The sequence below is a fragment of the Gorilla gorilla genome, chromosome 14, assembly GCF_029281585.2.
Source record: "Gorilla gorilla gorilla isolate KB3781 chromosome 14, NHGRI_mGorGor1-v2.1_pri, whole genome shotgun sequence".
Taxonomy (NCBI): domain Eukaryota; kingdom Metazoa; phylum Chordata; class Mammalia; order Primates; family Hominidae; genus Gorilla; species Gorilla gorilla.
Genome location: NC_073238.2, coordinates 83,694,714 through 83,710,348, shown reverse-complemented (window position 1 = coordinate 83,710,348; position 15,635 = coordinate 83,694,714).

Genomic DNA, 15,635 nt, shown 5'->3' with positions numbered 1-15,635 from the left:
ACTCAAAACTGATTCATCTATGTTTGTATCAGTTGGGTATTAGTTATCCTCTAGGATGTGTTTTCTCATGCCTCTGCAATCAACAGTAAAACAGATAGTTAGCTCTGCTAATCTTGATTCTGTTGGTTTACATAATCATGGGCCAGATTGCTGTTGATTGGTCTCCATCTTCTGTCATACGCTACCATGGTAGCCTTGACTTGTTCACAATGTGGTGGCAGGATTCTCAGGGGAAGTCCTCCTGAACCTCAAGCCCACATTTTTTGCGACTGTGTTTGCACCTCATTCTGTTGATCACATTAAATTGCAAGAATTATCAATAATCAAGAGGATGCAGAAATCATCTCTATCCCTGGTTAGATGGTTAGATCTGTAATGTCACATTACTAAGGGCACATATGCAAAGAGAGATTGCAAAGGACATAGATTCAAAGAGACGTTAAGTATTGGAGCCATTTTCAAATCAATCTACTACCATCTTAAAATTGTCATATAAGTTTAGGTTATGCATTCTGAGATACGCTTTAAAGAAATCCAAGCTACTACAGATCAGAAAATCAGCTAATTAATTTTAGCCCCCAAATGCCACCTTTTCTCCTGTCAATTCTTTGTAAGTTGTACTGTTTCAAAATTATTATAACACACATATTTACATCATATTTCAATCTCTGAATTTTTACATTTGCTTTATTCTTAATTCACCTTGTAAATAGAGGTAATTTATGACCAAATTTTTATCATTTGTGAGGTCATATCCTGATTTCAAATAATACCATAGCCAATATTCATGAAAAAAATAAAAGCATACATGGCATAGTTAACATAAATACCAATTGCAATGTACAACGCAATGTGCATAGTTTTCACGGTGAAAATGTCTTGTTTCTGCCTGTGTTTATATTAATTTTAATTATCTGCACTAAGGTATCCCTCCTATTCTTTGGTAGAGAAAACTGATCTTATCCTTGTTAGGACTTCCCCATTACAAATTTTTGTCTGCTCTTTTCTCTGTTCTTATTTGCCATCGATTTGATCACATTTGCGTTTAATTTCTTAGGAATTATTTCACATTTCTTTTCTCAGATTTATTCATGCATATATAATGTGTGATACATTAATTGATCTTTATACAAAAGGGAGGTACTTGGGTGTGTCCCTGACAATACATTGATACAAGTTTTAGATTTTTCTTCACAATTCTTCCCTTTGTTGAGCATAATCAAGGAAAGCAAGTCCCAAACTAGGTAAAATAAAAGATGTTTGGCCGGGCCGGGCGCGGTGGCTCACGTCTGTAATCCCAGCACTTTGGAAGGCCGAGGCGGGCGGATCACGAGGTCAGGAGATCGAGACCATCCTGGCTAGCACGGTGAAACCCCGTCTCTACTAAAAAAATACAAAAAATTAGCCGGGCATGGTGTTGGGCGCCTGTAGTCCCAGCTACTCAGGAGGCTGAGGCAGGAGAATGGCGTGAACCCGGGAGGCGGAGCTTGCAGTGAGCGGAGCTCGCGCCACTGCACTCCAGCCTGGATGACAGAGCGAGACTCCGTCTCAAAAAAAAAAAAAAAAAAATGTTTGTATTACTTAAAAAGTATTTTGGTTTTCTGAAAAGTTTTCTCACATATTTTATATTAAAAGAGGATTGAAACAAATTTTCCTTTCTGGTGGAGAAACCTAGCAATCTGTGGATAATACATGGGTGAGCCAGTATCTGGAAACCCACGTATGGAAATTTTGCTTCTTTGTGTTTCTTCTATTTCTGAAGAAGTTATTCTAAAAACAAGATTTGCGTTTTTAAACTAATTTTGTCCTCAATTCCATTCCAGCTCTCTATGGGTTTTGTCATCTCTGTTAAATGAATAAGTGAATTTTTAAAAGATGTGCCTCTGTATTTCTCCTTTATAGCACAGCTCTCCTCTGTCAATGAAAGGTTTAGTTATTTCAGTGAGATACTGACCAGTTGGAGAGCTTTTTGTTTGATAAATTCTTCCTCAATCCTGTGCAATAAATATATGTATTTTTTTTTGTCTTTCCTGGATCACCCTTATTGAAATCAGTTGAGAGATTTTTCTTCCAGAATAAAAGATATCGTAAAAGACAACGGCTTTTTAAATTCCAAACTATATTGTGCAGAGAGAGAGAGAGAATGAAAGAGAGACAGAGACAGAGAGCAGAAGGATAGAAAGAAGGCAGAGGGAAGGAAGTATTTAGGAAAGAATGGAAGAACAAAAGTATGTTTGTTTGGGAGGGGATTATTGTAGATTAGGCGACTAAGGTTTAAGAGACCTTAATCTTTGTAAATTAAGGGTTAAGGGACCTTAAACTTTATTGCAGATTAAGAGACTAATAATAAGTTTGAATGAAGCTAAACTTCAAAGCACCATTCAATCACCTCTGAACCACAGTATTGAAAGAGATATAAATTGGAGCACTCACTTTCTGCTCCATACTCCTACACCCACCATCTCTTCATACGCATTTTCAAAGATCTGTAATTACTTTTGTGACAATATTCTGCTGTGGTAGGTATCTTCTTAATGACTTTTTGGTATCTTTTCTTTACATTTTTTATTCTTTCCTACTCCTTAAAGAAAATTATAAAAGATTTTTGCATGTACAAAGTATTTTTAAGCTCTGTAACAGGTTTATATGATTTCATTTATCTTAATAACCACACATAGAAACACACACACATTCACAGAGAGTTGTGCTTAATGAAGCAGTCTATTATTCAGAATACTATACAAAACAAATGAGTGCAATGTGCATCTGTTCACAGCATAACACCTTTAGCGACCTATTTAATAAGTGATGTTCTATGTCTTCAGTTTCATGCCATGACTAAATACTATCTTGCTTCTATTATTGAAGAGAAATAATACTGAATTTATTACTTTAGGCTTCTGATTCTTTGGCATTCTTATTACCAAGACACTTTTAAATCTCTCTCTACATAAAAGTTCCTTAATCACAAATGACAAATATATAATAAACAGCAAATAACTAAGTCATCTGAAGCAGAGTAATTTTTTAATAATTTTGGATATTTTGACAACTATTTACAGCTCTCCATTTTATAATGTTATATTCAAACATTAATTACAGATGTTGATATTTATTAATTGATAATGAAATTATTTAATTTTGTGATGTGCTCATTTTATACCCTTTCGTTTGTCAATGTTCTAACAAAGAATTGATTTCACAAATCATACAACTGTATGTAATGTTAAAATATTATTGAAGTATATTTTAGTTTTATATTCTATGTTACACTTAGAATTTTTTAGAGGGTGCCAGAAGACTAGCTCATAATAAACATAATAAATATTTTTGTAAATATAATTTTATATTGGAGGTATAAAGTTCATATATTATTTAAGTATACTTAGCTAAAACCCTCATTTCTTTAGTTTTTTAGTTGAAACAAGCTTATGACAAGGTTAAGAAACTTTGTCAAATTACATGGTAATATAATTTCTATGACTGAAAAACTAATGTGAAATTTAGAATCTGTATTAATGCAAACATTTCTATCAATAAACAATTTGTTTTTTATTCTATTACATTGTCTCAGTATATAAGCACATCAATAATATATACTCAAAATTAAGTGAATATTCAATTCCTTTCAGAATAAACATAATAACAAATACTAGCTACCCACTCATTTCCTATAATACTACTGCCATATGTCTAACTTGGTTTCATGAAAAATAGAAAATTTGAAAATTTCTTGGCACAGTTGGAAGACAAAAATTAAGGAAAAAAACTGAAAATGTTCAATATTCAACATATGTCACAACCAAATCTAGAAGGTAAAAATGTTAATTTTTTACATAAGAGATACATTTTTATATAATCATAATAGTTTTAAAAAGTAATTACAATATGTAAGTCTGTAAATTTTTCTTATAACTTACTGATTTAACAATTCAACTTGCTGGCCAGGCTCGGTGGCTCACGCCTGTAATCCCAGCACTTTGGAAGGCCCAGGTGGGTGGATCACGAGGTCAGGAGATCGAGACCATCCTGTCTAACACGATGAAACCCCATCTCTACTAAAATACAAATAATTAGCCGGGCGTGGTGGCCGGCGCCTGTAGTCCCAGCTACTCGGCAGGCTGAGGCGGGAGAATGGCAAGAACCGGGGAGACGGAGGTTGCAGTGAGCTGAGATTGCACCACTGCACTCCAGCCTGGGCGACAGAGTGAGACTCCGTCTCAAAAAAAAAAAAAAAAAAAAAAAAAAAAAAAAAAAAATTCAACTTGCTAAACACAAATTGAATCAATCATGGCTGTATGAAGCGTTTTAAAGCAATACACACACACAAACACATACGCATTTACATGTATTTTTTACTTTAAGCAAAGTTTGATGAGAAATACTGTTATATAAAAGAGGAGAGAAGTGGATCTTTGTCTGGTTGAAAAAGGGGTGGACAAGAAGTCCTGTTTACTTGGCTTTCCGTTTCCAATGTTGTTCTCACACCCTGCTGCACCATGGACAGTTCTATGCACTATAGTTTGAAAACCACTGCTCTAAATTTGCTTTTGCTACTAAAATTTTTAGATTGATAATGCTACAAAAGATATTGCTTATAGGCCCCCAGTCTCTGTTAGACTCCTGGGGAATTGTCACTTAGCTAGTTATAGTAGTCAGGGCTGGTCAACAAACCCAGTTACTTATTTATTGTACTTTCACTTACTTAGCTATTACAAGTTCTATCATAATAAAATAAACTTATGTCTAGAATAGCAGAGTCAAAATACATTTTAAATTAACTTAGAAAAATAAGTGTTCATTTTAGGTTATAAAATAAGTATTTTTTATTTTCTTATTTCTGTCAAGCTCTTCAATCACAATATTTTATTACAAATTTAATTTTTCTTCTTAGTAAGTTAAATTTTACTAATAAGAGAACAAACGTCAGTTGCTATTTACAGGTTTCCATCACTAAAATTTTCATCAGAGTATTTCCTTAATCTCATAAAGAAGTACCAGTACATTATTGATTTTATAAACACATTTACTCAGGAAATAGAATACATTGCTTATAATAAATTAAAGAGAAATTTTATATTTTTACTATTCATATAATGTCCTAACGTTATCTGTAATTTAATCTTTAAAAAATTTTAATTATCTTTTTAGAGTGTTTATTGAATTTTTTTCTTCTGCTTATAACAAATTCTAGTACACGGCATTTCATTATAGTGATGAAGAAACAAACAGAATAGGAATAATGGAGTGTATTGAGTTGTATATTTTTTATTCACTCTTAGTTTGATAAGATTGTAATTTACCATGGTAACTAAGTTTTATCAATCTCCACCCCCATTTTTTCAATCTGCTTACATGAGAGAGGCTGTAAGAAGAGCATTCACCAGTAATGTAAACAAAACTGATTCTAATGAAAGAAGACATGCTCACAGAAATATTGAGAAGCCTAATTTACCACCATGCACAATTTAATAAGAACCTGCATTCTTCTTTGTATGATATGTCCTTTTTTATAATTTATTGCTCTTTTGTAATTATTAGTTTATTTTAATGTCCATCGTCATTACTTTACATGATATTAGTAAAATTTAACAAGAATGAAATAGCATTGCTCTATAAAACAGTAAGACCACTTTGAATATACTGCTCACCCAAAAAATGCCAATCAATCTACTGCTATGGTTTGGCTGTGACCCCACACAAATCTCATCTTGAATTGTAGTTTCCATAATCTCTACGTGTCATGGGAGGGACCCAGTAGGATGTAATTGAATCATGAGGGCAGTTACCCTCCTGCTGTTCTCCTGATAGTGAGTTCTCATGAGATCTGATAGTTTTGTAAGGGGCTTTTCTCCCTTTTTGCTGGGTACTTTTCCTTATGGCTGCCATGTGAAGAAAGACATGTTTGATTCTGCCATGATTGTAAGTTTCCTGAGGCCTCCCTAGTCATGCTGAATTGTGAGTCAATTAAACCTCTTTTGTTTATAAATTATCAAGTTTCACATGTGTCTTCATTAGCAGCATGAGAACAGAATAATATATCTGCAATTGATGAAAATCATTTGGCAAAACATTCTTTTCCAAAATATTTTCAAATTAGAAAACATGTTTATGAAACTTGAAAAATAAAATTTAGATTTAGTACTAATGAAAAAATTAGTATTTTTCTACAAAAATATAATTTTTAAAAGATTATATCATATAAAATATTTGTGAAATATTTTTATGGTGCAAATTTTATTGCAGGTAAAGAATAAGTCTTATGTTTGTTGTTTATATATGTTAATTTAATTCTCAGTTTTCTGAAAGTTCTTATTTTCATATGCTGTAAATGATTGCATTATTTATGTATATTATGGAAATTAAACAGATTAAAAGCAATATTATCAGGAATCTTCAGCACATTCTTGAATGAAGTCATGTGGAAAAATACAAATTATACAACTGAATAGACTGGCAACCCCTTTATTACAAAATAATTAACTTATACTTAAATTTTTTGTTTACTTTAACAAAGTAGTGGCTATAATGAAGTTGTTACGATGTTCCAGAAACTTTTATCCTATGAGGCAGCTAACTTTAATTTACTAATTTGCAAATGAGTAAATAAGTAGTTAAAGCTTTTCTCTTTCGTTTTAGTATCCACTATTTTAGTATCCAATATTTCTCTTTGATTAGTATCCAATATTTAAACTTACTATATAAATATATACCATTTTTAACAAAAAGGTATTATTTTTGTAATTTATTACAATTATTCCAAATAATGTGTCTATTGTCATAGTTTCTTTTGGAACTGCTGAGGAAAGTGAGTTCTCCATATGGTATGTCATTCTGCAGCAGGTTTTCACAGGCTTGTTCATATGGAACAACAGATTCCAAGAGCAATAACAGAAATGTTTAAACATTTTGAGGGCAGAATTAAAAATTGTTTAATGTTACTTCTGCTTCATTGTACTGGTCAACACAATCAAAAAGTCAACCTAGCTTCAGGAAATACCTGGAATACTTCAGGAAATCCATATCACTAGAATGTTAAGATTAGTCATGGTAAAACAGGTATTTTTGCTTTTTTTGTTCTAACTTGTGACCTCAAAACCTCTATTGCTGTCTGACATATAGTAGGAGCTTAAGAAATATTTCTTTAATGAATAAATAAATCATTAACATAAGGTAAATTTATTTTTCTTGATTATCTTAGCTGTTACATTTATTTCATCTGTATATTCTTGACCAATACAAGGCTGGAGGCTTCTCAAATATGTTCATGTAACTGTCTACACCTGCCTCCAGAGAATAATGAATTTTTCTTTCTCCTCTTCATTTCAGATATTATGTTTGTTTGTTTGTTTCTTTGTTTGTTTGTTTTGCATTTTACAGATCTACCTGGGACTAAAAAGGTAGAGAAATCTAGGATATGTAGTTTATGTTTTCTCCTCTGTGAGGCACAGGTATCCATAGAAGGGAGAATAATGATATAAAATTAAATCAGGTGACCTATTACATGATTCCAATGTATTTCAACTGAAGCTAACTTTACTATCAGCTGACATGTAGATATTAGACCCAGATCTGGCCTATTGGATACATATCCTTATCCATAAGTTTCAGGTCCAATGTGAGCCAACATCAAAGTTTGAGTTTGAGTCTGTGTAGAGTGGAGTTCTTGTTACTTTTTCATCTCCTGAATGTGAAGATGCAACCTTAGACCTTCTGGAAACCATACTGCAATATCAAATATAGAGAAGAGGTCTAACTGGCTCCTTAAGACATAATTAGTTAAGACATAGTTTAATCCTGTGGAACTAGCAATCAGCAAATATCACCTGTCACCTCTCAGTTGTGTGAACCTACGTATATAATGTGTCATTGGTTCAGGTGAGTAACATTGGTCAATGGATAGAAAATAAAACACAGAATCTGACCAACATAGCCATAACATTCCATCTATCTATCTATCTATCTATCTATCTATCTATCTATCTACCTATCTATCTGTTAAACTTAAGCATTTTGCAAGTGACATTTCTGTTACAGTAAAGATAGAGACAAAAGTTTGTTATGTAAAATTGCAATCTGTTAAAGTGAATGTAGGAAAAGTCAGGAGTTATGAAAACACAGTTTTAAAAGCTCGGATTAAAAAATCTTAGGTCATGGTCGATGGAATGACCCAGACTATTTATAAGAGTCAGCTGTCCTCCTCCAAACACATCACAAGTGCATGAGTCACTATAAAAGAAAATAATAAATGGAAATAGAAAACTATAAAATTATTTTACATTAGTAGATACACACACAGTCTTAAATAGTACTAAATTGAGTCCTAGAAGACTTGAAAATCAAAGTATATCAGAACTTCATAAAAATATAGATAATTAAATATTAGGCAACTATTTAATAATTTAAAAACTATTGGTTAAAGGAAAGAATCTTCAAATATTCAGAAGAGGAAGTGTTAAAAATAATTTTATCAATTAAAAACTCTTAAATGTAGGGAATAAGATGGGAGACATTTTTCTTGAAAAATAATATATACTTTGAGCAAATTTTGTTAAAGTTATTTGTAAAATAAATAGAAATATAACAATTAACATAATGGTAATAAAATAATCAGCATTACAAGTTTTATTCAATATAATTTCTTATGCATAGCTAATTACTCCAAAGCCGTTCATGGCATTATTTTCTTCAAGTATGCTCCCTGTGTTGTATAACAAGGTGCCATGTGTACATGTGTATGTTTTGTCCAAAAAAAAAATTGCACTGGTCGAGTTCCAAAGGCAAGGAAAACAGTATTCAAGACTATTGCAATAGGTGAGAGAGATTAAACTGAACTCTGCTGAATAGAAAGGCAGGAGAGTTTTTATGCCCTGGGATGAATTAGTGATAAATAATGGAGGACGCTAGAGGGGAGGTTGTTGAAGGTAATTGGGCCATCTGTGTTTTCTAACTGGTGCTTGTAGAAGTTAGGCTCCTCCTCTGCCATAGAGACTGGGAGATAGGTACGCTATCTTTTTCTCTACATATTCATGAGTTATAAAACTGACAAGAAGCTGGAAGAAGATAATGTACATATCAAATGGGCAAAGACAAAGAAGGAATACACAATGGAAATGTTCTAAAGTAGATATTACAAGAAAAGAGAGACAAAAGAGACAAGCCAATAGGGTGAAATCTTTCTAAATTTTAGCCAAGATGAAGGGAATGTTATGGCCCTGTTGGTGAGATTTTGTGTTCTATTTTCTATCCATTGTTACTCACCTGAACCAATGACACATTATATTGATCACAATGACTGTATGCCAAACTTTGAGATCAATAAAAGTTACATTTCTGCCCTTCTTCATAATCTTCATCATAAAACAAAATATTCTTTCACCTTTAATTTTTCATGCTACCTTAAAAAGGTATATTGAATTAAATTACAATTATTTAGAATATATAAATTACTGTTCTTTTATCTTAAGTTCAGAGGTTCGTGTGCAGGTTTATTAAATAGGTAAACTTGTGTCACGTGGGTTTGTTGTATAAATTACTTCATCAGCCAGGTATTAAGCCTAGTACCCATTAATTATTTTTCTTGATCATCTCCCTTCTCCCACCCTCTACCATAAAGGAGTCCCCAGTGTCTGTTGTTCCCTTCTGTGTGTCCATGTGTTCTCAGCATTTAGATCCCACTTATAAGTGAGAACATGCAGTATTCAGTTTTCTGTTCCTGCGCTAGGCTGCTAAAGATACTGGGCCCTAGTTCCATTTATGTTCCTGTAAATCACATGATCTCATTTTTTTGTTTGTGGCTATATAGTATTCCATGGTGTATTATGTACCACATTTTCTTTGTCTGGCCAATATTGATGGGCATTTAGCTGGATCCCATGTCTTTGCGATTGTAAAGAATGTTACAATGAACATACGCATGCTGGGTCAAATGGTATTCCTGTGTTTAGGTCTTCGAGGAATCACCAGATTGTATTTTACAATGGTTGAATTAATTTACACTCTCACCAACAGTGTATAATCTCCTTTTTGTCTGAAATCTCACCAGCATCTGTTCTATTTTTTTACTTTCTATTAATAGCCAGTCTGACTAGTGTGAGATGATATCTCATTGTGGCTTAGATTTGCATTTCTCTAATGATCAGTGATGCTGAGCATTTTTCATATGCTTGTTAGCCACATGTATGTCTTCTTTCGAAAATGTCCTTTGCCCACTTCTTAATGTTTGTTTTCTTCCTGTAAATTTGTTTAAGTTTCTTATAGATGCTGGATGTTAGACATTTGTTGGTTGCATAGTTTGCAAAAATTTTCTCCCATTCTGTAGGTTGCCTGTTCACTCTTTTGACAGTTTTCCTTGCTTTGCAGAAGGACTTCAGTTTAATTAGATACTATTTGTCAATTTTTGCTTTTGTTGCAATTGCTTTTGGCATTTTTGTCATGAAATCTTTGCCCATTCCTGTGTCCAAAATGGTATTGCCTTCATTGTCTTCCATGGATTTATAGTTTTGTATTTTAAATTTAAGTGTTTATTCCATCTTGAGATAATTTTTGTGTATGGTGCAAAGAAGGGGTCCAGTTTCAGTCTTCTGCTTACGGCTAGCCAGTTGTCCCAGCATGACTTATTGTACAGAGAATCCTTTTCCCAGTGCTTCTGCTTGTCAGGATTGTAGATCTGATAGTTGTGGGTATGCGGACTTATTTCTGGGCTCTCTGTTCTGTTCCATTTGTCTATGTGTCTGTTTTTGTACCAGTGTCATGCTGCTTTGGTTAATGTAGCCCTGTAGTACAGTTTGATCCAGAGTAATGTGATGCCTCCAGCTTTGTTCTTTTTACTTAAAATTTCCTTGGCTATTTGGATGTCTTTTTGGGTCCATATGAATTTTAAGATAGTTTTATTTTGTAGTTCTGTGCAGAATCTCAATGGTAGTTTAATAGAAGTAACATTGAATCTATAAACTCCTTTGGGCAGTGTGACTATTTTCACCATATTGATTCACCCTATCCATGAACATGGAATGTTTTTCCATCTTTTGTGTCATCTCTGATTCCTTTGAGCAGAAATTTTTAGTTCTCCTTTTAGACATCTTTCACCTTTGTCTTTAGTTCTTTTCCTAGGTATTTTATTCTTTTTTTGGCAATGGTGAATGGGACAGCATATCTGATTTGGCTTGCAGCTTGACTGTTGTTGGTGTTTAGTAATGCTAGTGATTTTTGCACACTGATTTGGTATACTGAGACTTTGCCAAAGTTATCAGTTTAAGGAGCTTTTGGGCTGAGAGTGTGGGGTTTTCTAGATATAGGATTATGCATTCTGCAAACAGGGATAGTTTGATTTCTGCTCTTCCTATTTTGATGCCCTTCATTTCTTTCTTTTACCTGATTGCCCTGGCCAGGACTTCCAATACTATGCTTAATAGGAGTAATGAGACAGGGCATCCTTGTCTTGGGCTGGGTTTCAAGGGGAATGCTTCCAGTTTTTGTCCATTCAGTATAATGTTTTCTGTGGGTTTGTCATAGTTGGCTCTTATTATTTTGAGGTACTTTCTTCAATACCCAGTTTATTGATAATTTCTAACATAAAGTCACACTGAATGTTATCTAATTGTTATTCTGCATCTATAGAGATATTGATGTTATTTTTGCTTTAGTTCTCTTTATGTGATGAATCAAATTTATTGATTTGCATGTGTTGAACCAACCTTGCATTCCAGGGGTGAAGCCTACTTCATCCTAGTGGATAAGCTTTTTGATGTGCTGCTGGACTTGGTTTGTCTATATGTTGTCAAAGATTTTTGCATTGATGTTCATCAAAGATATTGGTTCAAAGCTTTCTTTTTCTGTTATATCTGCCCAGTTTTGGTATCAGGATGATGCTGACCTCATAGAATGAGTTAGGGAGAAGTCCCTCTTCTTCAATTTCTTGGAATAATTTCAGGAGGAATGGTACTACCTCTTCTTTGTACATCTGGTAGAATTTAACTGTGAATCTGTTTCTAATCTTTTTTTTTTTTTTTTTTTTTGCATGGCAAGCTATTTATTACTGACTCAATTTCAAAGCTTGCTATTGATATGCTCAGGGATTCAATTTCTTTCTGTTTCAGTATTGGGAGAGTGTATGTGTCCAGGAATATATCCATTTCTTCTAGATTTTCTAGTTTATGCGCATAGAGGTGTTCATAATATTTTCTGATTGTTGTTTGTATTTCTGTGGGGTCAGTGGTAATATCCCCTTTGTTGTTTCTGATCGTATTTACTTGAATCTTCTCTCTTTTCTTTTTCTATCAGTCTAGCTAGCAGTCTATCTGTTCCATTATTTTTTTCAATAAAACAGTTTCTGTATTTATTGATCTTTTGAATGCTTTTATGTATTCCAATCTCAGTTCAACTCTGATTTTGATTATCTCTTGTCTTTTGCTAGCTTTGGGATTCATTTGCTCTTTGTTCTCTAGTTCATTTCGTTGTGATATTAGGCGGTTAAATTGAGATCTTTATAACTCTTTAATGTGGGCATTTAGTGCTGTAAATTTCTCTCTTATTACTGCCTTAGTTTTGTCCCAGACACAACTAAGTATGGTATGTTGTATCTTTGTTGTCATTATTCTCAAAGAACTTCTTGATTTCTGCCTTAACTTCATTATTTACCCAAACGTCATTCAGAAGCAGGTTATTCAATTTCCATGTAATTGTATTGTTTGGAGTGAATTTCTTAGTCTTGATTTTTAAGTTAATTGCACTGTAGTCCAAGAGATTGTTTGTTATGAATTTAGTATTTCTTGCATTTGCTGAGGAGTGTTTTCCTTCGGATTACGTGATCAGTTTTAGAGTATGTACCATATGGCAATGAGGAGAATGTATATTATGTTTTTTGGGGGTGGAGAGATAGATATATATCAGGTTCATTTGTTCCAGTGCTGAGTTTTGGTCCTGAAAATCTTTGTTTATTTTCTGTCTCAATGATCTGTCTAATATTTTAAATGGGGTGTTAAAGTATCCCACTATTGTTGTGTGGGAATTTAAGTCTCTTTGAAGGTCTCCAAAAACTGGCTCTATGAATCTGGGTGCTCCTCTGTTGGGGGAATATATATTTAAAATAGTTAGGTCTTCTTGTTGAATTGAACCCTTTACTATTATGTAATGCCCCGCTTGGTCTTTTTTTTTTTTATATCTTTGTTGGTTTAAAGTCTGTTTTTTCTGAAACTAGGATTGCCACCTTTGCTTCTTTTCTGATTTCCATTTACTTGGTAGATATTTCTCCATCCCTTTATTTTGAGGCTATGTGTTTCACTGCATGTGAAATGGGTTTCTGGAAGAAACCAATGGATCTTTGTTCTTTATCCTACCAATGGATCTTGGTTCTTTATCCAGTTTACCACTCTGTGTCTTTTTTTAATTGGAGCATTCATCACATCACCTCTCCAGCAAGGATATGGTGGAAATAACAGAAATAGAATTCAGAATATGGATAGGGACAAAGATTACTAAGCTATCAGAGTACATTGAAATTCAATCCAAGGAAGCTAAAAATCATGATAAAACAATGCAAGAGCTGACAGACAAAATAGCCGGTATAGAAAAGTACATAATCAACCTGACAGAGCTGAAAAACACACTACAATAATTTCTTTTTTAAATATATATTTTTAAAAATACCCATATTTAATCAGCATCATGAAAAGCTAATTTATTCCGTGGCTTTTAAATATGTTCTAATTAAATGGCTTCCCTTGAGTAGGATAACACTACTTATCTAGTTGTCTATTTCAGCATTGTAACTTCAACACTAATTAGGATCAAATCCACATGTATCAACACTAACCTTGAATGTAAATGCCCCCAATGAAAAGATATCGAATATATAAATTACTTTAACAAAATGCATATTTTATAATGCTTGTTCTTGAAAATTATATGTCTGTATTTGTTTACATCTCTATACTATCTCATACTTTTTCTATAAAATTCTTAGAGATATTTTTACATATATACGATAAATTTCTTGTTATAGTTTTTGTTTAAAATTAATTACTAAGGTGTTTTTGAAGCAAAATTATCTAAGACTGATAAACATTTGAAACTCTTACTAGTTATGTTAGCAAAAACTTCTTTTTGTTTATAAGCAAAATGTTGCTTCCTAAAAAATATTGTATTTCTCTAATATTTTTATTAATTAGAAATTGTTTTATATTGATTTCCAAATATTTTAAAGGCTTCGTGTTTTAAAACTCTTCTTTGAAAATAATTTAATATATTTTCTAAGAAGGTGTGTGTGTGTGTGTGTGTGTGTGTATGTGTGTGTAAAACTGTCACTGCCTAAAGTAAAAACGTACTATTACATCTTTTTATTTGAAACAGGATTATACTGGTTTAATAATACTCTGGATATGTCTTTATATGTGCCTACAAATGCACACATACATACTTCAAATAAGAATGAGAAAATTAAATAATAATGATTTTGTTTACAAATAGTTATTGCCATGTAAGTCGTGATCTCATGTTGGGATGTCAAAATAAAACATGGCATATTGGTTGACAACAAGCACATTTAATTCTAACTCTGTTGAATAGCAATTTTAGAGTAGGAATATTCAAGTGAATCTGAGGCATAATGTGTAACAAATTTAAGCAGAACTTTTAGCACATCAGTACTTACTTAATTATAGTATTATTGTTGTTATAATTAATGTTATTGTTTTCTACTGGACATTGATCTTCCACTTTTAATGCTATTTTTTTCCTCTGTTAACCTGAGAAAGAATTAGAAAAGTCAAAAATCTCTTTTGCCTGAAAAGGACAAAATGTATCTTTAAGTATATTAAAACTTTATGACCCTAATTTATCAATGCTGCTAAAATACATAAACTCTTCTGTGCTCATAAACTTGAACACTTAGGCTAAAAGAAAAGTTAAAGCACTGAATTGTATCTCTCATTCATGAGATGCCAAGGAATCATGGGAATTTTGCCAAATTCCAGATGGCATACTGCAAATAATGAGTGCAGCCATATTTATTACCACTGATTATTTTCAAGTGAGAAGGCATACCCTGTATTGGAAGGTAAATACTTTAAAAAAACATAAAATGTTCAATGTTATTGTGGAAAAATAATAAAAGATAAAAACAAACATTGATCTGCTCCTTGGTGTTGAAGTTACAATGCTGAAATAGACAACTAGATAAGTAGTGTTATCCTACTCAAGGGAAGCCATTTAATTAAAACATATTTAAAAGCCATGGAATAAATTAACTTTTCATGATGCTGATTAAATATGGGTACATTTTCCATAGATCACACATATGCAAATAAAATTTTGGGAAAAATTTAAAAATTTGAGTAACGTTGAGAGGTGTTTTACAGTTTACTTTCTTTATGCCTGTTTTGCTGAAATCTTTATTCCATAATTGTCTTACAAGTTATTATTTAGATTATCTAATGCATAATATCAGCAGGTCAAAATAATTATTAGGTTGGTGCAAAAGTAATTGCATTTTGGCCATTACTTTCAATGGCAAAAACCTCAATCACATTGCAAGATATTTACCATGTCTTTTTCAAAATATATTTTGTGTGTGTGTGTTTGTGTGTGTATCTCTGTGTGTGTTTATTTTATTGCTTTAGATTTTGCTATCCATCTTA